Source organism: Mustelus asterias, unplaced genomic scaffold (genome assembly GCF_964213995.1).
Source record: "Mustelus asterias unplaced genomic scaffold, sMusAst1.hap1.1 HAP1_SCAFFOLD_106, whole genome shotgun sequence".
NCBI classification, from domain to species: domain Eukaryota; kingdom Metazoa; phylum Chordata; class Chondrichthyes; order Carcharhiniformes; family Triakidae; genus Mustelus; species Mustelus asterias.
The window spans coordinates 1-25,728 of record NW_027590150.1 but is presented as its reverse complement, the minus strand read 5'-3'; the positions used below and the strand labels follow the sequence as shown (position 1 = coordinate 25,728).

The following is a 25,728-nucleotide window of genomic DNA, read 5'->3' as shown; positions in this document are numbered from 1 at the left end:
ATTGGCTGGCAGAAGGCAGAGAGTGGGGATAAAGGGGTCTTTCTCAGGATGGCAGCCGGTGACCAGTGGTGTGTCTCAGGGGTCAGTGCTGGGACCACAACTTTTCACAATATACATTAACGATTTGGAGGAAGGAACTGAAGGTCCTGTTGCTAAGTTTGCAGATGATACAAAGATATGTCGAGGGACAGGTAGTATTGAGGAAGCAGGGGGGCTGCAGAAGGACTTGGACAGGTTAGAAGAGTGGGCAAAGAAGCGGCAGATGGAATATAATGTGGAAATGTGTGAGGTTTTGCACTTTGGAAGGAGGAATGGAGACATCAACTATTTTCTAAATGGGGAAATGCTTAGGAAATCAGAAACACAAAGGGACTTGGAAGTCATTGTTCAAGATTCTCTTCAAGTTAACGTGCAGGTTCAGTTGGCAGTTAGGAAGGCAAATGCAATGTTAGCATTCATGTCGATAGGCCTAGAATACAAGAGCAGGGACATATTTCTGAGGCTGCGTAAGGCTCTGGTCAGTCCCCATTTGGACTATTGTGAGCAGTTTTGGTCCCCATATCTAAGGAAGGATGTGCTGGCTTTGGAAAAGGTCCAGAGGAGGTTCACAAGAATGATCCCTGGAATGAAGAGCTTGTCCTATGAGGAACAGTTGAGGACTCTGGGTCTGTACTCATTGGAGTCTAAAAGGATGAGGGGGGATCTTGTTGAAACTTACAGGATACTGCGGGGCCTGGATAGAGTGGACGTGGAGAGAATGTTTCCACGAGTAGGAACAGCTAGAAATAGAGGGCACAACCTCAGACGAAAGGGCCGATCCTTTAAAGCAGAGAGGAGGAGGAATTTCTTCAGCCAGAGAGTGGTGAATCTGTGGAACTCTTTGCTGCAGAAGGCTGTGGAGGTCAGGACATTGAGTGTCTTTAAGACAGAGATAGATAGGTTCTTGATTAATGAGGGGATCAGGGGTTATGGGGAAAAGGCAGGAGAATGGGGATGAGAAAAATATCAGCCATGATTGAATGGCGGAGCAGACTCGATGGGCCGAGTGGCCTAATTCTGTTACTGTGTCTTATGGTCTAATGAGTTGAGACTGGGGTGGCGTCGGACGATGTCACTGAGGTGGAAATAGACAGTCTTGATGATGATGTGGCTGGAAGCTCATCCTGGAGTGAAATATTTCACCATGGTTGTGAACAGCCTGGTTCCGGCTCCGACAGGGAGTGGAGTTTGTGGTGGGGACTGAAGACAATGGGTTCAGACTTCCCAGTATTTATATGGAAAACATTTCTGTTCTCTTAGTCCTGGATGTCAGACAAGTCAGGATGGTGTGTGGGTTGGAGGGGAACTTGGAGCTGATGGTGCTAACCACTGTGCTACCGTGCTGCAGAATGCTAAATGGAATGAGAGAGAGAGAGTATGTGTGAGGGGCGTGGGTGGAGATTTAAAGAATGTTCCATAGAAACTACAATTGTCTGTTTTGAATTACTATCATGTGCTGACAGTGATGATTTTTGTAAACTCCTTTCAGTGGATATTGGAAGGAGAGGTTTTGACTGGAAAAGCACTGAGATTCTCACACCCGTATCAGAGTGTTCCAGTGCACTGATTGTGGAGAGACACAAGGACTCAGACACCATGGAGAAACCATGGAAATGTGGAGACTGTGGGAAGGGATTCAGAGCCCCATCTGGGGTGGAATCTCATCGACGCAGTCACACCGGGGAGAGACCGTTCATATGCTGCACTTGTGGGAAGGGATTCAATCATTCATCGAATCTGCTGAGAGAGAGAGAGAGAGAAAGATTGAGAGAGAAAGAATCCAACCCCTGCAATCACTTGTGAACTTGTTGGTGTCGCTGCAGGTTGGATGACCGATTGAATCCATTTCCCACACACGGAGCAGGTGAACGGTCTGTCCCCGGTGTGAACTCGCTGGTGTCTCTGCCACGTGGATGACCTCCTAAACCTCTTTGTGCAGTGAGAGCAGCTAACCAGTCTCTCGTCAGTGTGAATGGGTTGGTGGACCATCAGTTCTCGAGAGCTTTTGAAGCCACTCCCACAGTCAGAGCATTTAAAGGGTCTGTCTTGGGTGTGAGTGACCTTGTGGCTCAACAGGTTGGGCAACTGAGTGAATCCCTTCCCACACACACAGCAGGTGAACGGTCTCTCCCCGGTGTGAATGCGCTGGTCGGTCAGCAGATTGTTTAACCGAGTGAATCCTTTCCCACACACAGAGCAGGTGAATGGCCTCTCCCCAGTGTGAACTCCCTGGTGTGTTTGTAAATGGGATAACTGAGTGAATCTCTTCCCACACACACAGCAGGTGAATGGTCTCTCTCCAGTGTGACTGCGCCGATGAGTTTCCAGTGCAGATGGGAACCTGAATCCTTTCCCACAGTCCCCACATTTACACAATTTCTCCATGGTGCGAGTGTCCTTGTGACTCTCCAGGCTTGACAATCAGTTCAGTTACAACATAACATGGGTGCAGTCTCTCTGCTGCAATGTATTTTCAGGCTGTTTAACTGGTTAAAGTTCTTTCCACAGTCACTCAGGTGTGTGCATGTTTCAGTGTGTGTGTCTCGGTGCTTTTCCAGTCACACTGATGTTTAAAATCTCCTGAAGCAGACAGAGCAGAGAAACATTTCCATTCTAGATTCAAAGCTCGATGATATTCAGGTCCCAATGAACTGAGTGACTATGTTAGATTTTGATGTGAGGTTTGGTTTAATATTCGTCTTTAAATCTTCACCTTCTGATATCCTGCAAAAGGAATTTACAAACATCATCAGTGTCAGCACAGGATAGAAATTCAGAACAGACAATTCTAATTTCTAATGAACGTTCTTTCCTCTCATTCCCCAAAGCTGTAAATCTCCATCCCACACACTCTCCCTCCATTCTCACTCTGCTGTATCTAATATTCACCCTCCCAATTCTCCTGAAGGTGCTGATTGAGGCTGATTGACAGATCCATGCTCACTGCTTCCTGTCCACCACACACAAATCATAAGAAACAGGAGCTGCAGTTGGCCATTCAGCCCATCGAACTGCCTCAACCATTCATTGAGAATTGGCTGATCTACCGCAGCATCATTTCCCACGCTATCCCCCAGATAGAGAGAGAATAGAGCCAATGTTTCGAGTCTGGAGAGAGGAAAGAATGTTCCATAGAAATTAGAATTGTCTGTTCTGAATTTCTATCCTGCACTGACACTGATGACCTCTGCAAACTTGTTTTACAGGAAATTGAAAGAGGAATCACAGACCGAAATCTCAGACGTTGTGTCTAGATCTGACAGAGTCATATTCCTCGGGACCTGAATATCATCGGACTTTAAATCAAGGAGAAATGGTTGTCTGGTCTGGTGACTTGAAAAGATTTCAAACATCAGTGTGACTGGAAAAGTGCCAACACGCTGCAACACTGGAGTGAGTGTGTTCCAGTGCATTGACTCAAGAGCTTGAACCAGTTATACAGCCTGAATAAATATCACACCATTCACAGCGGGGGTGGGGGGACTGTTCTGTGTGTGGACGAGTCTTCAACTGAAGAGAAAGGAAAGAACACCTGCACCATGGAGAAACCATGGAAATGTGGGGACTGTGGGAAGAGATACAGAGCCCCATCAGAGCTGGAAGATCATCGGCGCAGCCACACTGGGGAGAGACCATTTACTTGCTCTCAGTGTGGGGAGGGATTCACTCGGGTATCCCAGCTGCAGAGACACCAGCGAGCTCACACTGGGGAGAGGCCCTTCACCTGCTCTCAGTGTGGGAATGGATTCACTCGGTCATCCAGCCTGCAGGCACACCAGCGAGTTCACACTGGGGAGAGACCGTTCACCTGCTCTCAGTGTGAGAAGGGGTTCAGTCAATTGGCTAACCTGCAGAGACACCAGCGAGTTCACACTGGGGAGAGGCCGTTCACCTGCTCTCAGTGTGAGAAAGGATTCAGTCATTTAGCTAACCTGCAGAGACACCAGCGAGTTCACACAGGGGAGAGACCTTTCACCTGCTTTCAGTGTGGGAAGGGATTCACTGATTTATCCACCCTGCGGAGACACCAGCGAGTTCACACTGGGGAGTGGCCGTTCACCTGCTCTATGTGTGGGAAGGGGTTCAGTCAATTAGCTGAGCTGCAGACGCACCAGCGAGTTCACACTGGGGAGAGACCATTCACCTGCTCTCAGTGTGAGAAGGGGTTCACTGATTTATTCACCCTGCGGAGTCACCAGCGAGTTCACACTGGGGAGTGGCCGTTCACCTGCTCTGAGTGTGAGAAGGGGTTCAGTCAATTATCTAACCTGCAGAGACACCAGCGCGTTCACACTGGGGAGAGATCGTTCACCTGCTCTCATTGTGGGAAGGGATTCACTGATTTATCCACTCTGCGGAGACACCAGCGAGTTCACACTGGGGAGTGGCCTTTCACCTGCTCTATGTGTGGGAAGGGGTTTAGTCAATTAGCTAAGCTGGAGACCCACCAGCGAATTCACACTGGGGAGAGACCGTTCACCTGCTCTCAGTGTGGGAAGGGATTCACTGATTTATTCACCCTGCGGACTCACCAGCGAGTTCACACTGGGGAGAGGCCGTTCACCTGCTCTCAGTGCGGGAAGGGGTTCAGTCAATTATCTAACCTGCAGAAACACCAGCGAGTTCACACTGGGGAGAGACCGTTCACCTGCTCTCAGTGCGGGAAGGGGTTCAGTCAATTATCTAACCTGCAGACGCACCAGCGCCTTCATACTGGGGAGAGACCGTTCACCTGCTCTCAGTGTGGGAAGGGGTTCAGTCAATTATCCACCCTGCGGACACACCAGCGCGTTCACACTGGGGAGAGACCATTCACCTGCTCTCAGTGTGGGAAGGGTTTCAGAGTTTCATCCGCCCTGCTGAGACACCAAAATGCTCATGAGTGATTCCAGGGGTTGGATTCTGCTGTTATTGTTTCTGCTCTCAATTACATCCAGGACTGCATTTTGTTCATTCTCACAGTTGGTCAATGGGGAGGGTCGGAGGGTTTCTTTCTGCTGGACTGGCCGGTCTCATGACTTTGCCTCCAGTGGGCTGATGCTCTTTGAGTCTTGTTGCGAATACCTGGTTTCAGATTTCACACGGATCACAGAGTGTTAGGAAGTTCAGAGATATTTAGTCAGCATTTCTGTTTGAAACTCCCCCAGATGCCCATCCAATTTCCTTTGTAATTGTTTATTGTCTCCACTTCCTCCACCCTTGTAGGCAGCAAGTTCCAGGTCATTACCATTCACTGCATCAAAATATTCTTCCTCACATCCCCCATTCCTCTCTGACCCAAAACCATAAATCTGTGTCCCCCTCGTCCTTCTCTCGTCAGCTAATGGGAACAGCTTTTCTTTGTCCATCTTATCTAAACCTGTCAGAATCTTGTCCACCTCTATCAAATCTACCCTCAACCTCCTTTGCTCCAAGGGGAACAACCCTAGCCTGACATTGACAATAAAGAACAAACTAACAGAATATGTTAATACCTGAAATCAAATGGGAATGTTTAATTTCTGTTTTAAAGAAATCATGAATATATTGTCCCATACAATAAAGGGATTTGAATAACTCAGCTTGAGTGCAGTTGAATGAAATGTCTCAATCGCGTATCCACCCACAGTCGAGAGGAAGTGTGGAATGTGTAGCTGGAAATCCCTCCCTAACAGCACTGTGGGTGTACTTACACCTTCGGCATTATAGCAGTTCAGGAAGGCAGTGTTGGCGCTGATCGTGGCCGAGGCAGCTACATACAGCCACATATTCTGTTATAACTGAAGGACTGCAGATTAAATGTGCGGCATTATGGGACTGGACTATCTTGACCACATTCCTGTGACTGCTCAGTTTCTGCAATCATGAACCAAGACTGACAGAGTGGTTATCCAAGACTGACAGAGTGGTTATCCAAGACTGACAGAGTGGTTATCCAAGACTGACAGAGTGGTTATCCAAGACTGACAGAGTGGTTATCTCTGGACTCTTGCCTGTACCACGGGATAGTTTAGAGAGGAATAGGGAGAGGGAAGGTTTGAATTCATGGCTGAGGGGATGGTGCAGGAGGGAGGGGTTCAGGTACTTAAGCAATTGGGGCTCGTACTGGGGAAGGTGTGACCTCTATGAGAAGGATGGTCTACACCTTAATCAGAAGGGGACCAATATCCTGGGGGGTAAATTTGCTAAGGCCATGCAGGGAGGTTTAAACTGATTCGGGGGGGGGGAGGGATCCTGAGTAGTGGGGCTGAAAGTGAGGGATGCATGGATGGGGACTGCAATGCACGGCATTGCAGAGGTGGGGTGGAGCAGGGTTTGAAATGTGTATACTTCAATGCCAGGAGTATTCGCAATAAAGTGGGTGAACTTGCAGCGTGGATCAGTACCTGGGACTTCGATGTTGTGGCTATTTCAGAGACATGGATAGAGCAGGGGCAGGAATGGATGCTGCAGGTCCCGGGGTTCAAATGTTTTAGTCGAAGTAGGGAAGGAGGTAGAAGAGGGGGAGGGGTAGCATTATTGGTCAGAGATTGTATCACAGTGTCAGAGAGGAGGTTTGATGAGGACTTATCTGTTGAGGTAGTATGGGCGGAGATTAGAAATAGGAGAGGAGAGGTCACCCTGTTGGGAGTCTTTTATAGACCTCCTAAAAGTTCTAGAGAGGTTGAGGAAAGGATTGCGGAGTCAATCCTGCTTAGGAGTGAAAGTAATAGGGCAATTGTTATGGGGGATTTTAACTTGACTAATATTGACTGGAATTGTTATAGCTCTAGCTCGTTAGAGGGGTCAGTTTTTGTTCAAAGCGTGCAGGAAGGTTTTTTGACTCAGTATGTAGACAGGCCAACTAGAGGTGAGGCTATATTGGATCTGGTGCTGGGAAATGAGCCAGACCAGGTGCTAGACTTGGAAGTTGGTGTGCATTTTGGTGATAGTGACCACAATTCGGTTACGTTCACCTTAGTGATGGAAAGGGATAGGCATGAACCTCGGGCCAGTGGTTTTAGCTGGGGGAAGGGTAATTATGAGGCTATTAGGAGAGAATTAGGAAACATAGGTTGGACTAGGAGATTACAGGGACTGGGAACGTCCGACATGTGGAGTTTTTTCAAGGAGCAGCTACTGCGAGTCTGTGATAGGTATGTCCCTGTCAGGCAAGGAGGAATTGGTAGGGCTAGGGAACCGTGGTGCACCAAAAAAGTTTCTTTGTTGGTTAAAAAGAAAAAGGAGGCTTATGTTCGGATGAGACGTGAGCACTCGGGTAGTGCACTAGAAAGCTTTAGATTGGCTAAGAGGGAGTTGAAGAGCGAGCTTAGAAGGGCTAAAAGGGGACATGAGAAGACTTTGGCGGATAGGGTTAAAGAGAATCCTAAGGCGTTCTATAGGTATGTCAAGAACAGAAGGTTGGTTAGGGCAAGTTTAGGGCCAGTTATAGATGGCAGAGGGAAGTTATGTGTGGAACCGGAGGAGATTGGTGAAGCATTGAACCAATATTTCTCTTCGGTGTTCACGCAAGGGGACATGAATATAGCTGAGGAGGACACTGGGTTGCAAGGGAGTAGAATAGACAGTATTACAGTTGATAAGGAGGATGTGCAGGATATTCTGGAGGGTCTGAAAATAGATAAATCCCCTGGTCCGGATGGGATTTATCCAAGGATTCTCTGGGAGGCAAGAGAAGTGATTGCAGAGCCTCTGGCTCTGATCTTCAGGTCGTCGTTGGCCTCTGGTATAGTACCAGAAGATTGGAGGTTAGCGAATGTTGTCCCATTGTTTAAGAAGGGGAACAGAGACTTCCCCGGGAATTATAGACCGGTGAGTCTCACTTCTGTTGTCGGCAAGATGTTGGAAAAAATTATAAGGGATAGGATTTATAGTTATTTGGAGAGTAATGAATTGATAGGTGATAGTCAGCATGGTTTTGTGGCAGGTAGGTCGTGCCTTACTAACCTTATTGAGTTTTTTGAGAAAGTGACCAAGGAGGTGGATGGGGGCAAGGCAGTGGACGTGGTATATATGGATTTTAGTAAGGCGTTTGATAAGGTTCACCATGGTAGGCTTCTTCAGAAAATGCAGATGTATGGGATTGGGGGTGATCTAGGAAATTGGATCAGGAATTGGCTAGCGGATAGGAAACAGAGGGTGGTGGTTGATAGTAAATATTCATCATGGAGTGCGGTTACAAGTGGTGTACCTCAGGGATCTGTTTTGGGGCCACTGCTGTTTGTAATATTTATTAATGATCTGGATGAGGGTATAGTTGGGTGGATTAGCAAATTTGCTGATGACACCAAAGTCGGTGGTGTGGTAGACAGTGAGGAAGGGTGTCGTAGTTTGCAGGAAGACTTAGACAGGTTGCAAAGTTGGGCCGAGAGGTGGCGGATGGAGTTTAATGCGGAGAAGTGTGAGGTAATTCACTTTGGTAGGAATAACAGATGTGTTGAGTATAGGGCTAACGGGAGGACTTTGAATAGTGTGGAGGAGCAGAGGGATCTAGGTGTATGTGTGCATAGATCCCTGAAAGTTGGGAATCAAGTAGATAAGGTTGTTAAGAAGGCATATGGTGTCTTGGCGTTTATTGGTAGGGGGATTGAATTTAGGAGTCGTAGCGTTATGTTGCAACTGTACACAACTCTGGTGCGGCCGCACTTGGAGTACTGTGTGCAGTTCTGGTCCCCACATTACAGGAAGGATGTGGAGGCTTTGGAGAGGGTGCAGAGGAGGTTTACCAGGATGTTGCCTGGTATGGAGGGGAGATCCTATGAGGAGAGGCTGAGGGATTTGGGATTGTTTTCGCTGGAAAGGCGGCGGCTAAGAGGGGATCTTATTGAAACATATAAGATGATTAGAGGTTTAGATAGGGTGGATAGTGATAGCCTTTTTCCTCTGATGGAGAAATCCAGCACGAGGGGGCATGGCTTTAAATTGAGGGGGGGTAGTTATAGAACCGATGTCAGGGGTAGGTTCTTTACCCAGAGGGTGGTGAGGGATTGGAATGCCCTGCCAGCATCAGTAGTAAATGCGCCTAGTTTGGGGGCGTTTAAGAGATCCGTAGATAGGTTCATGGACGAAAAGAAATTGGTTTAGGTTGGAGGGTCACAGTTTTTTTTTTAACTGGTCGGTGCAACATCGTGGGCCGAAGGGCCTGTTCTGCGCTGTAATGTTCTATGTTCTATGTTCTATGTTCTATTAAAGCTGCTTAGCAGGGTCCTGACAGAGGACCTGGTGAGAATATTTACTCAGAATGAGTTAGAATGAAACTTATTCCAGGACCGGCTGGTGTTCAGTGGCTGAGATTCCCGAATCTGTAAAAAGGGGGTCTGACCAGTGGTAGGTAGTCCGGTAAGAAGCGTTCTCATGCATTATTTAAATTATTTTATCATGAATTTGTGATCAGAACTGTGAGGGACTTGTAACCCAATAGTTGTTGAATTGACGGTAAACTCCAAGTAGCACTGGACTGAAAAGGGGGTCTGACCAAGAAGTGAAGTGATCTCAAGGCATTGTTTAAATTACATCATCATTGGCCAACTTCCCCTTTGTGATGTCACAATGGAGTCCTGCCTGAATCAGCCAATAGGAATCACTGCTCCGCGGTGACGTCTCTGGGTTCCAGTGCTCAGGCCCGGGCGCGCGGACCCGGGAGCCCCGCCCCCACCCATTGTTCCCCTCCCCCTCCACCACATCGAGCCAAAGTTTCCAGGCAACCGGCTGGCGGCTCCAGCCAGAGCGAGAAGCCGCTCGGTGATCTCCCCCTCCCCCCGGCCCAGGACTGCGCAGGTCCAAGGGAGAAGGAAGCTGTGAATTGCAGGGCAGATCCCACCCCCTGACCTTCTGAGGTGTTGATTAATGGGAAGAGTTGGAGGACTGGAAGGACTCTGGTCCTCCAGCTGATCAGAGCGCGGGCTTTGCGTGAATGAAGATTGAGCTTCAGACAGACTGAAACTTCCTCCTGTCTCCAACATCAGAGAGGTTGTTTCTGTAGTGAAGTGGTTGTCACGTTTGCCTGACACGCGAAAGGTCCCCGGGTCAGAACCGGGCAGAAATGTTAATTTGGTCATTCCAGCATCTGAAAGTGGGAAGGGGGAGGAAGGTGAGCTGTTGCCTGCCTGCCTGCTGTCGTCTGGCCTGCCTGCCTGTCGTCTGCCTGCCTGCCTGTCGTCTGGCCTGCCTGTCGTCTGGCCTGCCTGCCTGCCGTCTGGCCTACCTGCCTGCTGTCCGTCCGTCCATTGGAGGGTGCTCTCTCCCTGGAGGGAGAGAGGCCACGGAGTGACTTTCTTTTTTCTTTCCATCTATGGGAGGGAGGACTGCACGTTTCAACATCGAGGGACTGAGTGGTTGGGCTGGTGCCCTCATCATCAGAAGGTCGGTGCCTGAAAGGAAGGGGGGGTGAAGTAAATTCAGACTGTTTTTTCCATCTGCAGTGGGGGGGGGGGGGGGTTGCTGAAGACACCCCGGACTTGAACTGTTTGCGCCCGAAAGGGCTGGAGGAGTAAAGTCCCCCACCCACTGCTGCTGCCCCCAACACCGGCACCCCCTCCCCTCTTTCCCCCTGACTGGGGTACCGGCCCCCCTCCGTGCCTTGTCCCTCGTCCTCCCTCCTGCTCCTCCGACCTCCTCTCTCGCTCCGGGGAGCGGGCGGTCCACCTCGCCCTGGAGAGGGGGCTCACGGTGGGCGGGACGTTCCTGGTGGTGGACCCTTTGGAGGCCACCACTCATAAGATCATCATCTCGAACGTCCCGCCCTTTCTACCCGGTGAGCTCCTCCTCCCCCACCTCCATCCACTGGGGGAGGTCAGGTCCGGGGTGCAGCCGATCCCGCTTGACCTTTGGGACCCCTCCCTCCGCCATGTCCACTCCTTTTTGTCCATTTCTCCATTTGTCTGCCTGACCCGGGAGGAGGTCCTGGAGGGAGGGTTTAGTATCCGTTCCACCCAGCCGATTACAACCCGGAGTTCTTTTTCAGTATGTCGGGGAACTGGGGCAACACCCCAATGTTCGTGTCCCCGTGCGGTGGTGGCGAGGAAATGGTCCACTCGTCCTCTCCGTCCCGGCCTTGGACGCTGGACATCCCTGACCTTAATCCGGAGGTTGTACCGGACCTGGGGGGTGTCCAAGCGTCTGGGGCGGAGCGGGGGACTGAGTCGCCGCTGCACGCGGGCCTGCAAACCGGGGAAGGTGAGCCCGGGGGGAACCCCTCCTCCGCTGATCCTGGGGGTGGGATCGGGGAGGGGTTGGGGCGAGTTGGTGGCTCTGTGCCGCCCGCCGTACGTCCTGCGGCGGGGGACTCGGAGTCGAGGGGCGACCGCCCTGAGGAGGTCAGCGGCTCGGTGGTGGGTACGGGGGCACTTTTGGAGTCTGCCCAGAGCGAGGCGGGGTCTCCCTCGTGCCTCCCACCGCGTCGTCCCTCGTGCGGATTCACTGTCTGGAACACGGTCGCCTCGCGACGCTGCTCCCCAACCCCCACCCCACCCTCACCCCCCCACCCCACCCCCCCCAACCCCTCCACCCCTCCCCACGCCCCCACCCCCCCACCCACCCCCAAACCCCTCCCCACCTCCCCCCCCCCCCCCCCCCCCCACAACCGTAGGATTCACTGGTTCACAGGCTCCGAAGACTGCCCTTTCTGCGGCCTTGTGGAGTCCGTGGACCATGTCTATGTTGAGTGTCTTAGGCTGCACTCCCTTTTTGTTTTCCTAAAGAACCTTTTAATGATGTTTTGTTTGCACTTCAGCCCCTCGCTCCTGATCTACGGACACCCGGTGCGGAGAGGGGAGGGTCGGGATGGCGACCTCCTCGTGAACCTGGGCCTGGCGAAACGCGCCATTTACCAATCCAGGCAGCGGGTGATCGAGGGGGCCGTCCATCCTGACTGTCTTCCCCTCTACCGCGGCTACGTTCGCGGCCAGGTGTCCCTGGAGAGGGAGCATGCGGTGTCCACGGGCGAGGTTGAAGCCTTCCACGCCCATTGGGCACCACAGGGTTTGGGGTGCATTATCGACCCTGATAATCACATTTTAATTTGATGTCTTTAAGTTTCCTTTGAACTTTGATTTCTGTTCGGGCTGTTCCCCCTCCTTTTGGGGAGCTGCCCCTTTTACTTTGTCCTGACTTAATTTGACTTTGTTTATTTGGTTTGACCTAAAAAGAGGCCAACATCTGTGAGTAAAAGACTTTCTTTTCTCTCCCTTTCCATTTCTTTTCTCATTCTGGGGGAAATTGGGGACTTGCAGCAACTGAAGGGAAAGGAAGTGAATCCAGGGAGGCTGCAGACTCTGGAAAGGTTGGCCCAGGTCTGTCTGTCTCTCTTTTTAGAAGACGTTGACATCCTTTGCTCCCTCAGCTTGACTCATTTATTTGTCTGGATGAAGCATGGTCTCTTTGCTAATGTTCACAATTAAAGGGATATTTTCCCCAGGAGATGGCTGACATTTAAGGGCACAGTAAATTAATATTGTGCACATTCATGACCTAGACACGGCAGACTTATGATCAATAGAATCATAGAATCCTACAGTGCAGAAGGAGGCCATTCGGCCCATCGAATCTGCACTGACCACAATTTCATGGAGATTTACAGCATGGAAACAGGCCCTTTGGCCCAACTTGTAAATGCCACCCTTTTTTTTAAAACCCCTAAGCTTGTCCCAATTGCCTGCATTTGGCCCACATCCCTCTATACCCATCGTATCCATGTTCCAATCTAAGTGCTTTTTAAAAGACAGAATTGTACCCGCCTCTACTACTACCTCTCGCAGCTTATTCCAGACACTCATTATCCTCTGTGTGAAAAAATTGCCCCTCTGGACACTTTTGTACCACTCCCCTCTCACCTTAAACCTATGCCCTCCAGTTTTAGACTTCCCTACCTTTGGGAAAAGATATTGACTATCCAGCTGAGCGATGCCCCTCATTATTTTATAGACTTCTATAAGATCACCCCTCAGCCTTCTATGCTCGAGAGAAAAAAGTCCCAGTCTATCCAGCCTTTCCTTATAACTCAAACCATCAAGTCTGGGTAGCATCCCTGTAAATCTTTTCTGCACTATTTCTAGTTTAATAGTATCTTTTCTATAATAGGATGACCAGAACTGTACACAGTATTCCAAATGTGACCTTACCAATGTCTTGTACAACTTCAACAAGACGTCCAACTTCCTGTATTCAATGTTCTGACCGACGAAACCAAGCATGCCGAATGCCTTCTTCACCACTGTCCATCTTGTGACCTCACTTTCAAGGAGCTATGAACATGTACCTCTAGATCTCTTTGTTCTGTAACTCTCCTCAACGCCCTACCATTAACTGAGTAAGTGCTGCCCTGATTCATAGAACATAGAACATTACAGCGCAGTACAGGCCCTTCGGCCCTCGATGTTGCGCCGACCAGTGAAACCAATCTAAAGCCCATCTAATCTACACTATTCTAATATCATCCATATGTTTATCCAATGACCATTTAAATGTCCTTAATGTTGGCAAGTCCACTCCTGCTGCAGACAGGGCATTCCACGTCCTTACTACTCTCTGAGTGAAGAACCTACCTCTGACATCTGTCCTATATCTATCACCCCTCAATTTAAAGCTATGTCCCCTCGTGCTAGCTATCACCATCCGAGGAAAAAGGCTCTCACTATCCACCCTATCTAATCCTCTGATCATCTTGTACGCCTCTATTAAGTCACCTCTTAACCTTCTTCTCTCTAACGAAAACAACCTCAAGTCTCTCAGCCTTTCCTCATAAAACCTTCCCACCATACCAGGCAACATCCTAGTAAATCTCCTCTGCACCCTTTCCAATGCCTCCACACCCTTCCTATAATGCAACATAGACGGGGAAACAAAATGATCAATGATTCTCTCTACCCCAGTTCCACAGTGAGTGGGACAGGGACAAGCAGCAGGATCTTACCACGCACTCTCCAATCACCCATCCGCTGCCAGCAGAAAGCGGCAACTGCAGCTTCAATCAGCGGCTTACTGCCCATCCCTGGGACACAGGATACTCCAAACGGTGTGAAACATAACAATGCACCGACCAAACGCTCATCAAAAAGTTGATCGATTATCGCGCGCTCACTGAATATTCAAACAGCATTTACACAATACCCGAGTAAGTCACTAACAATATTTATACCAACTTTCCAAAACTTTTCAGTCATAAATTCGTTAATTTGACTGAAAAGCTGAGTGTTGTGAATCTGGAAATGAGCACTGTGGGATTTCTGTTACCCAGTGAATTGTTTTCCATTGTTTGTCCGTCAGATTTGCAATTCCATTTGTGTTGTACAGTGAAGAGAATCTCATTTCAAAATGATGAGAAAACCAGGAAAATATTAAATACTGGAAGAAATCCTGAGGGAAATGGATCACAATGTTGGGAAGGCGGTGCAGCTGTGAATGATGTTATTTGTGATTGAGTGGAAAGTATTATATCCTGCGGGATTCTGCGGGATCAACATAACCAAAGAGACTTATATAGAATTGTAAACGCTGCGGTCATGCTGTAGTTCTGGAACAGGTTTTGCAGAAATAGAATTTGGGTCATTGGCACCCTGGTTTAGAATATCTTTAGCAGCTGTTTTGTCAGTCTCTGTGGCGCAATTAGTCAGCGCGTTCAGCTGTTAACTGAAAAGTTGGTAGTTTCAGACCACAGCAAGAGTTTTAACAACACCAGGTTAAAGTCCAACAGGTTTATTTGGTAGCAAATACCATTAGCTTTCGGAGCGCTGCTCCTTCGTCAGATGGAGTGGAAATGTGCTCTCAAGCTAATGGTATTTGCTACCAAATAAACCTGTTGGACTTTAACCTGGTGTTGTTAAAACTCTTGCTGTGTTCACCCCAGTCCAACGCCGGCATCTCCACATCAGTTTAAGACCACCCAGAGACGTAGTTTTCACTGTTTTGACCCCATCAGCATTCATAGGCAAACGGTTGCGGGTTGGCAATGGGCCCGGAGGTGTCATTAAATATATAAGAACAAAAGACCAAAGAAAATTACAGCTCAGGAACAGGCCCTTCGGCCCTCCAAGCCTGCATCAACCATGCTGCCCGATTGAACTAAAACCCCCGACCCTTCCGGGGACCACATCCCCCTATTCCCATCCTATTCATGTAGTTGTCCAGACGCCCCTTAAAACTCACCATCGTATCTGCTTCCACTGCATCTCCCGATGAGTTCCAGGCACCCACCACTGTCTGTGTAAAAAACATGTCTCGTACATCTATATATCCATCAAGTGTTACTGGTTGGAATGTTATCCGGTGTTATCAACATTCTTTAATGCACATTGATTTCAAACAAATTACACGTAATTTAAATTTGCTTCCATTATCCCATTAAACTTAACAATTAGAATCAAAACATTATTTAAGTTTATTCATTTATTATTCATTATTAGTTTCACAAATAGCCTTACATTAACACTGCAATGAAGTTACTGCAAAAGTCTTAGATTCCACAGCCAGGGAAAATAATGTCTTCCCCTATCAAATTCATAGAATGATAGATTCCCTGCAGCACAGAAGGAGGCCATTCGGTACACCGAGCCTGCACCGACAACAATCCCACATCCGTCAAATCCCTGCAACACCACGTATTTAACCTGCTATCCCCTCTGACACTGAGGGGCATTTTAGCATGGCCAATCACCGAATCCACACATCTTTGGACTGTGGGTGGAAAGCGGAACAACTGAAAGGAAAGCTGCGCAGACACAGGGCGAACGTGCAAACTCCACACAGAGAGTCACCTGAGGCCAGAAATGTACCGGGGTCCCTGACGCTGTGAGGCAGCATTGCTAAACCCCGACCAACAGTAGCAATACTTCAAAAACTTCAAAACTTAACTCCGTGTTGAAGCCTGGAAGGAGAGTGTGACCGTGGGTAATTGGCAGTGTGCACATTCCTGTAATCAGTTTCTGGGAGGATCAGGAAGATGAGATATCTGGATCTCTTTATACTGTCATCTCTAAACTCCATCTCCTCTCAGTACCGTGTGTCTTACATTCCCTGCCCCTGCTTTCCAGGTATAGCTCGGGCTCACTACTTGTCTCTGTCTGCATTAAGCAGCTAATTGACCCTGGGAGCTGGACGGTCAGAGGAAGCTGGAAAACTGAAACAGGAAGAGAAGCGGCATGATAGTGTTTCGTAAATGACTTGTATCACTTGCTCTCTGTGATGAATGCCTGCCGTGTGTTACCTTGTAAGTTTCACAGGAGCCACAGTGATGGAGTTGGTGGGTTTTGGAAATTGAAAGTGTCACATGGCAGCTTGCGGGACTATTTCACCTCACTGTCGATTTCATGTTCCAACTAACAGAATTCGCTGTTTTCATTTGCTGAAGCAGTCACTTGTGTTCGATCTAAACATTAAACTTTGAAGGAGAAACATGCTCTGGTGAATATATGTCCAACATAAAATAAAAGGCAGGTGGTCCATGTATAAATTAGTGTTTTAAAGAATTCGCATTAACTTCCCTGATGGTCTAGTGGTTAGGATTCAGCGCTCTCAGTACCGCGGCCCGGGTTCGATTCCCGGTCAAGGAATGTCGATTTATTGCTATACCCTGTACAACAATCCCGCGTTACTTCCGGGTCAGCACCAGTTCTATCGCAATCAGTATCAGGGAGATTTCCTCCTTTGTGTCTGAATTGGAAATGTCACATGTCAAGAATGTTTAAAAAGCGATGGGCTGGAAAGCGCTGACGATAGAGATGGTGATGCGGGGTAAAATTTGGCTGATAATGGGGTGGATTTCATTGTTTCCACTGACACAAAGATCTTGCAGATCAGGGTCCAAATCTCGGGCTCAGTGACAAGAAAACCTTTAATTGAATTCAACAGCAAACTTTCTGACCTCCAGTGAAATGGAGGCAGTTTTCACTCAGGAACCAGTATCGGTGAGATTAACAGCGCGGGATGGAGAGGGACTCAGTTTCAATGGTGAGACTGCGGGTGGAATGGCGAGCTGGAGTTCAACCAGAAATGCAGCAAAGTTTAAAAACAATCGCGCTCAACGTGGGGCTGGAACCCACGGGTCCATTAACGGTGATAAATTCATGTTGTTCAGCAGAATTACCACAACATGATTTAATCACAGGTTGATACTAACACTGCCCTTTGAACGCAGCGAGCTGCAGTAAAATTGAATGCAGTAGAAAGGACGACACGTTGGGACAGTTGTTCGAACTGATGCCTCACAGCGCCAGTGACTAAGGTTCAATTTCTCGGGTTACTGTATATGCGGAGTTTTCACGTTCTCCCCCTGTCTGCGTGCGTTTCCTCCTGATGATCCGGTTTCCTTTTCAAAGATGTGTGGGTTAGGCTGATTGTCATGATGTGGAGATGCCGGCGTTGGACTGGGGTAAACACAGTAATGAGTTTAACAACACCAGGTTAAAGTCCAACAGGTTTATTTGGTAGCAAAGGCCACAAGATTTCGGAGCCTTAAGCTCCTTCTTCAGGTGAGTGGGAATTCTGTGAGTGGAGAGAGCATTAAGACAGGTTAAAGAGATGTCCAGATAGGACAGCCAGTGAAATCCTGCAAGTCCAGGCAAGCTGTGGGGATTACAGATAGTGTGACATGAACCCAATATCCCGGTTGAGGCCGTCCTCATGCGTGCGGAACTTGGCTATCAGTAAAGAGATTAAAAGGGAAGGTCTGTGATAGAGAGCATAACAGGATGGATTAACTGACACAAGGAATGATGGACAAGGGCAACATTGGGTGGTTCTCATTATTTTTAAACTTTGCTGCTTTCCTGGGTGAACTCCAGCTCTCCATTCCTCCGGCAGCGTCACCAATCAAACTGAGTCTTTCTCTATCCCACTTTGTTAATCTCACAGTTACTGCTTTCTGAATGAAGACTGCTTGGAATCAGTCTAAGTCAAATAGATTACTGCTAAATTCAGTGAGAAGTTTCTTGTCATTCAGCACGATATTTTAATCCAGAAATGAGTGATATTTCTGTCAGTGCAAATGGTTAACTCTGACACATTACCACACAGATTTTACCTTGTATCAACGTCTCCATCGTCAGCGCTTTGCAGACTATCACTGTCTTTCACTATCAGTATTTGTTCTCGACCTGACCCTGTTGCCCATATGACATTTCCAACTCGGAAGCAAAAACACAAATCTCACTCCACTGTTTCTGGCAGAGCTGCTTTCGAGCAGAAAGTATTGCAGGTTTGTTTATCAAAGCATTTAAACCTTTATATATCGAAGCCAGTCTGCGACCCTGAAAGGGCTGAACCCTAACCACTGGATCACCAGGATCTCATCTTCTTGATTCTCCCAAATACTTACGACAGGAATGTGCACGGTGCCAATTATCGACATTCATACACTCCTCCCTGTCTCTTAAGACATTAAATTGTTCATATTTTCACACTGGTTTCCAGTGTGACGAAAGCAGAGCTGTGATATGCTGATGTTCGAACATAGAACAGTACAGCACAGAACAGGCCCTTCGGCCCACGATGTTGTGCCGAGCTTTGTCTGAAACCCAGAATCCAGCTATTTCCTCCCTATCATCCCGAAGTACTCCATGTGCCTATCCAATAGCTTCTTAAATGTTCCTAAAGTTTCTGACTCCACTATCCCTGCAGGCAGTCTATTCCACACCCCAACCACTCTCTGAGTAAAAAACCTACCTCGGACATCCTTCCTATATCTCCCACCATGAACCCTATAGTTATGCCCCCTAGTTACCACTCCATTCACCCGAGGAAATAGTCTTTGAACGTTCACTCTATCTATCCCCCTCATCATCTTATAAACCTCTATCAAGTCTCCTCTCAACCTCCTCCGCTCCTAAGAGAAAAGCCCAAGTTCCCTCAACCTTTCCGCATAAGACCTACCCTCCAAACCAGGCAGCATCCTGGTAAATCTCCTCTGCACTCTTTCCAGTGTCTCCACATCCTTCTTAGAGTGAGGTGACCATGTTGTTCAGCATTTTTAACACAACAGGTTTATAAAAGTTCGATGCTAACATTGCTCTTTAAACGTGGTGAGCTACAGTGAAATATAATGCAGTTGAAGGTAGCTTACTCATTTTTGCGGAAGGAATCAGCAAGGGCAATGTAAATATGAATTGCTGTGGGTAATTGACGGAATTGTGCAATGGGACTGATATTTCGCCCTGCTGTTCAAATTGGCACAGGTACTGAGCGACCATTTTCAGATTGCTCCCGTGTGCTGGGTTCCGTGGTGTAATGGTGAGCACTCTGGACTCTGAATCCAGCGATCCGAGTTCAAATCTCGGCGGAACCTTGCTTTAATTTGCAGATGATGGATATACTAAAGGGCGTTTAATTTTCTCACCAAGTCCAAATCGAGAGGACAATTTGTCAGCCAGTTCAGCTGCGGTTCCAATGCACATTGCTGAACCTCTGGCGCCAGATGCCTGCAACATCAGTGCTTTTCATCTTTTCGCTACTCTTTACCTCCTCTGTTGAAAGATAGAAGCAGTTGGTGTCGCACAATAGCAATTCGATTGGAGCCTGGCAATTATTGAGCAAAATGTGTGTGTGTGTGAGTGCGTGAGAGAGAGAAAGAGAGTCGGTGCGTGCGTGTGTTCTGGAGAAAAGACTGCTGTCGATTCCATGGTGAAATGGTTCGCACTCTGGCCTCTCGCCTCCGAATTCTGGTTTAAATTGGGATGAATGAGTGAATGAGTGACACATGTAGGTGGACCCCCTGCCCACTGTGGTGACTCTGCTTCTCAGCCCTTTGTGTTCTTGAGCAATCGTTCTCTGGAGCTGATGCAATGACGCCGGGAGAGTCATTCGCTGCATCGTCTGCAATGTGATTGCGGTGGAATTTGCTGAAATTTCCTCAGTGTTTAGTTTTCCACTTTCTGAGAATTAAAAATGAAATGCGCTTCAGCAAACTCATCATCGTCTTCAGCAAATAAAAACAATCTTTCACCGAGTTCTGAACTCCGCTTACTACATTCGGAGTCCAGAGTGCCCACCGTCACACCACAGAAATAGGAACAGAGCCACCTGATGCAAATGGTTACTCAAAGCATGTGACCTTTTTCATTCAATGTGGCAGCAACAGCAAGTGGGTCAAATGCTTTGAGTGACCATTTGCAGCCGGCTGCTATGTTGTAGGTCCTCTGGTCTAATGGTGACCTCTCTGAATCCAGCGAACCGAGTTTAAATTTAGGCGGACCCTTGCTCTTCTTTGCCATTGTTGAGGATTGATTTGTCGATGGATCTTTTATTTCAGTTCTTCATAAAGCAGGAATCGGGAGGACAATTTGTCAGCCAGTTCAACTTCCATTACACTGCACAATGCTGAGCCTCTGGCGACAGGTGCCGACATCAGCAATGTTTTTTTTCATCTTTCGCTACTCTTTAAATCATCTGCTGAAAGAAAGAATCAGTTGGTGTCACACAACAGCAACCATTCGACTGGAGACTGGCAATTATTGAGCAAGTGTGTGTGTGTGTGTGTGTGTGTTTTGGGAGCAAGGTCTGGTGTCATAGGTCAGAGTGCTGTCGTTTCCTTGGTGTAACGCTAAGCAATCTGGACTCTCGCCGTCCGACTTCTTGTTTCAATTGGGACAGATGAGTGAGTGAATGGCACCCGGAGGTGGACCCCCTGCAAAAGATATTTTGAATTAGGAACATCTTTTGGAATGATTGATCCTCATTTTGTTTCATTTTATGTCAAATAGGGTGACACATTCTTGTATCTTATTTTTTAATACCTCGGCCCTTTAACGATTTAAACAGGGAACATTCAGTCCAAGAAAACTAATCCACATTGAACTAGAAAAAGAAACACTGAAGTTACTGAAAATCCCATTTCAAAACAGAAAATATTGGAAACACTCAGCAGGTCAAACGTCGTCTTTGGAGAGGGAAACAGAGTGAATGTTTCGGGTCGCTGACGTTACATCCAAAATGGAAGAAGTTAGAGATTTAATGGTTTACAAGCAACTACAGAGTGAAGGACAAAAAGAGGGCAAGAACTCTTTTTATGACCTTGTGACAGGATGTAAGGTTGGAGTGACTGAATGGCAATTGGGATGATTATTGTTTCCACTGACACAATCTCCCAGATCTTGGTTCCAATCTCGCGCAAAATGAGAGGAAAACTTCTAGCTGAATTAAGCACTAAATTCTTCGACTGCCAGGGAAGCAGAGATCGCTTTAACTCATGAAAGCGGTAATTGTGAAATTCATAGAGCGGCACGGTGGGACAGTGCTCAGCACCGCTGTCTTTCAGCGCCAGGGACCTGGGTTCGATTCTCGGCTTGGGTCACTATCTGTGTGTGGTTTGCACGTTCTCCCCGTGTCAGCGAGTGTTTCATCCCACAGTAGGAAAGATGTGCTGGTTAGGTGCATTGACCCGAAGAGGCGCTGGAGTCTGGCGACTAGGAGAATTTCACAGTAACTTCATTCATGCAAGCCTTCCTTGTGACTACGAAATAAACTTCAAAAGAAAACGGGATGGGAAAAGGTTCAGTTTGAGCGGCGACACTGCTGGAACTTAACCCAGTAAAAACAGAGCCCAACGTGGGACTCAAATGCACGACCCTGAGCTAGACGGACACATATCAGAACTGGCACTCCATATACTCAAATGCATGGAGACAAATATGGCTTTTCCATCTACTATCTCAGCTTATTCCAATTAGAAAGTTGGCGATTAATCAACCGGCAGAATCTTTGAGGTTAGAATGCATTCCTCTCAATGATCGACAACTTCATTCACATCTTGCACTTCTCAGCTGGATCTCCTTCCAAACATTGCAAACTCCTCTTACATCTTTCGCCTTAATATTTTTGATCTAACTACTCAAACCAGATGCGGAAACAGCATCTCAGTATGCCCGGAGGCAAACTATCGCCCCATTTTCAGACTTTTCCATCTGACCACCTCTCAGCCCAAAATCATCCCACTGAGTCTCTCCTCCCCGCACAACCGCCTCATCACAGGATTAAATCCAGTGAACGTTGGTTAAACATAGACAGCGAGAGAATAGAGGGTGCAAAGAGCAAAAGAGGGAACAGTGATCGATGCACAGACAGAGAGACTGAAAAGTGAGAGAGTCTGAGACAGGTCTCCAGCGACAAAAAGGGACAGACAGGGACAGAGAGTGAAGCATTCACCCACAACTCAATATACAGAAAACAACTGTCGGAACCCACAAGCATGGGGTCCTCTGAATGGGTGAATAAGTATTAAATGAATGTGTGCAAGCATTGTCATCTATTGAAAATGTCTGGATCCTCTGTGAGTGTGTTGTACGAACAGAATTTGATTCGATTTATTGTCACATGTATTAACATACAGTGAAAAGTATTGTTTCTTGCACGCTATACAGACAAAACATACAATTCATGCAGCAGGAAACGTGAGAGTGCAGAACGTAGTGTTAGTCATAGCCAGGGTGTAGATAAAGATCAACTTAATGCAAGGTAAGTCCATTCAAAAGTCTGACAGCAGCAGGGAAGAAGCTGTTTTTGAGTCGGTTGGTACGTGACCTCAGAATTTTTGTGTCTTTTCCGGATGGAAGAAGATGGAAGAGAGAATGTTGGGGTGCGTGGGGTCCTTAATTACGCTGGCTGCTTTGCCGAGACAGCGGGAAGTGTAGACAGAGACAATGGGAAGCCTTTCAGTGTGTTCTCAGGTTCTAAAATCATGTCCCATGTGAACCAATTCCACCATGTCACGGGAAATAAACTAACAAAATCCACGACTTGTCCATTACAAAGGAAGGGCTTGTCCGGGATTTAAACCAGGGACCTCTCGCAAGCCTGCGGATTTTAACACCCAAAGCGAGAATCATACCCATCGACCAACAGCCCGCGGCAAAAAAGCATGTCAACTAAATATATGTTCATTGCCACCTAACAGCGGATCAGAAATTTGCAATGAAATGTGATAATGTTGGAAAAACTCAGGAAGTCAGACAGCGTCTGTGCATAGGGAAACAAAAGATAAACTTTCACCTCCATGACCTTTCGTTAACATTGGGAATGTTTAGAAATGTAGGAATTTTAAAAGAAGTGAAATCCAGCAGGGAGGAAACATAACAACATCTGATATGGTGGAAGCCAGGGGGAAATAAATGAGGGAAACAGAGAATGACAGAATGATTACAGCACAGAATGAGACGATTACAAATTTACTTGCAAGACTCACATGCGTTGTGGGTGAAGGAGAACCAGAGGGCGTACTGTACATATATTTCAACAAAACCGTCGTGATGAGGTTGGTAGGCTTGAAAATTGAACGCTATACATAGGAACATAGGAACATAGGAATTGGGAGCAGGTGTCGGCAAATTCAGCCCTGTGGTCCTGCTCTGCCATTCAATCAGATCATGGTTGACCTCTCCTTGATCTGAAACCCACCTCCCCACCTATTCTCCATATCCCTTTAATGTGTTTTTCTTCATCAGAAATATTTCTATCCCTTCTTGAAATCATTCAACGATTCAGATTCCAACGCGCTATGGAGCAGCGAGTTCCACCAATTCACCACCCTTTACGAGAAGTAGTTTCTCCTCATCTCAGTTTTAAATCAACGGGCTCTCAAACTATACACGTGAGCTCTTGTCCTTGATTGCCCCATAAGAAGAAACTTTTGGTCTACCTTTTCTTTATCAATCCATTTAGAATGTTATATATGTCTATCAGATCCCCTCCTCATCCTTCTAAACTTTAGCATTTTGTGGGACCATTTCACCTCACTATCAATTCCATGACCCAGCGAATTCAATCCGTGTTGTCATTGGCTGAAGGAGGCAATTATGTATCCAAACAGGACATTTTGAAGAGGAAACGTGTCACAAGTGAAAAAGATCTGAGAGGAAAATAATGAGCAAAGGGACATGTATGAAATCAGTTTGAAAAACACAGTTCACCGGTTTCCATGGTAGTCCAGTGGCTCATGTTCAACACTCTCCTTGTGATGTCTGGTTTCAATTCCCGCTTTGGAAAAGAGGACTATTTGCTCTCAGTAAACCATTAATAATGATCTGATTTACTCTCCGATCGAAAGCAGATCTACTAGAATCAGCCGAGTGAGGTTTGCAAGTTTATATCAGAGCTGGAAATTTCACATGTGCAACAGTTCAAGAACAAACACAGAAAGAGAAGGACAGTGATAGGGTGCATTGTATGAACGATTGAGAAGTTGTTGCAAGGTCAAATCTGTCTGGTAATTGGTCAGATTTTACCGTTTACATTGACACTGAATAATGAAACTTTTTTCCTCACTCTGCATTGAAAAGCATTTGGAAATATTTCTGTCCGGTTTCGAACCGTCGGAAGCGAAAGTGATAATTGCACTGGAGTGTTTGTTATATGTTGTCATTGGCTGAACACATCACTGGCGTTGAAACAGAGGGCGCCATTTTGCAGGAGAAAGCTGTTTGTGGTGAAAGTGGCGTGAAAATTAAAGTAACAAAAGCAGCGTGGATAAATTAAATTCTAAAACACGCTGTAAGCTGCTGGCCTGGTTGTTAGAGTTTGTCTCTGTCGCTGCTGTTTAGATCACTGGTCTGGAATTGAAGATTTATTGCTCTCATTCAAACTGTGAAAACTGTGAGTTATTGCCTCGATGAAGATATAAAACATAATCTCGCCTCGTGCCCTGAAGTGCAGACCCTGAGCAAATTCAACAGGAGGTTCCCTTGTCATTTCTGGCAGGAAATTGGGAAGAGACGAGCTTAAGGTCAGTTTAAATGATGCCGGCCCTTCACTGCAGCTCATTGTGTTTCTGACGTGGATGATTTCTGTTTGTTGCGCAGTTCAGGCTGACCTGATTCAGGGAAGGAGTGGGCTCATGTCGCTTGATGGCCTTTCCCACCTCCATTGCTTTTAATGAATTTGAGTAACATTATCATTAAATAACATGATTGCGACGCGTTCCAACGTGGTAGTGTGGCCGAGCGGTCTAAGGCGCTGGATTAAGGCTCCAGTCTCTAGGGGGGGCGTGGGTTCAAATCCCACCGCTGCCATGAGTTTGAGTTTTGGTCCTTGCAGCTGCAGTCCAACAGCTCAGAATTCATCCCATGAGTGTGTGTGGTGCCGTTTTCGTCATGAACAACGAGCAGAGACATTAGCAACTTTAAAAAGTTGTTGGGGTAAAGCAGCGTGTGTGCAAGATGCACCTTTCGAGAGTACACACAGGCTGAATTTCTGACTGCCGAGTTAAACAACCTAATGAAGGAGCAGCGCTCCGACAGCTCGTAATTCCAAATAAGCCTGTTTGACTTCAGCTGGTGTTGTGAGAATTCTTGCTGTACCCACCCAGTCCAAAGCCGGCATCTCCACATCATGATATAAACAACATGATTACAAATAGTGAGACTGTATTCCCGGCCCAGGAATTCAGGTGATGGATTTGAATTTTATAACTGAAGTTCAAATCCTGTCATGTATGCTTCACATCATTCTGACCAGATATTTACAGAATTAACCTGGCTCCTGTGATAATCACCGCACTATATAAACACGGAGATGGCCTCAGGGCAAACAGATCGGGTTTACTGGAGAACAACAAGACTGGCTCCAGAAGCTCATCTTTTGCCCACAGCAATTGATATTACATTGCCTCTGCGTGTTCCTCCTGTCAAAATGAATAATGGTACTTCCCACTGTATTAAAGTTTCGTAATAACATGTTCGAGAAAAAGTATTCACGACGTTTAAAGAAAATCAACTGAACACCAGAAATTTGTGG

General features: G+C 47.1%; 2 non-coding genes across 2 annotated transcripts; both read left to right on the top strand.

Moving 5' to 3' along the window:
* The first annotated feature begins 19,219 nt into the window (after window positions 1–19,219).
* trnaq-cug (transfer RNA glutamine (anticodon CUG)) lies at window positions 19,220–19,291 on the top strand. The gene has a single exon. It is a non-coding gene; the product is annotated as a tRNA-Gln (tRNA).
* Window positions 19,292–24,921: 5,630 nt separating this feature from the next.
* trnal-aag (transfer RNA leucine (anticodon AAG)) lies at window positions 24,922–25,004 on the top strand. The gene has a single exon. It is a non-coding gene; the product is annotated as a tRNA-Leu (tRNA).
* Window positions 25,005–25,728: the final 724 nt, after the last annotated feature.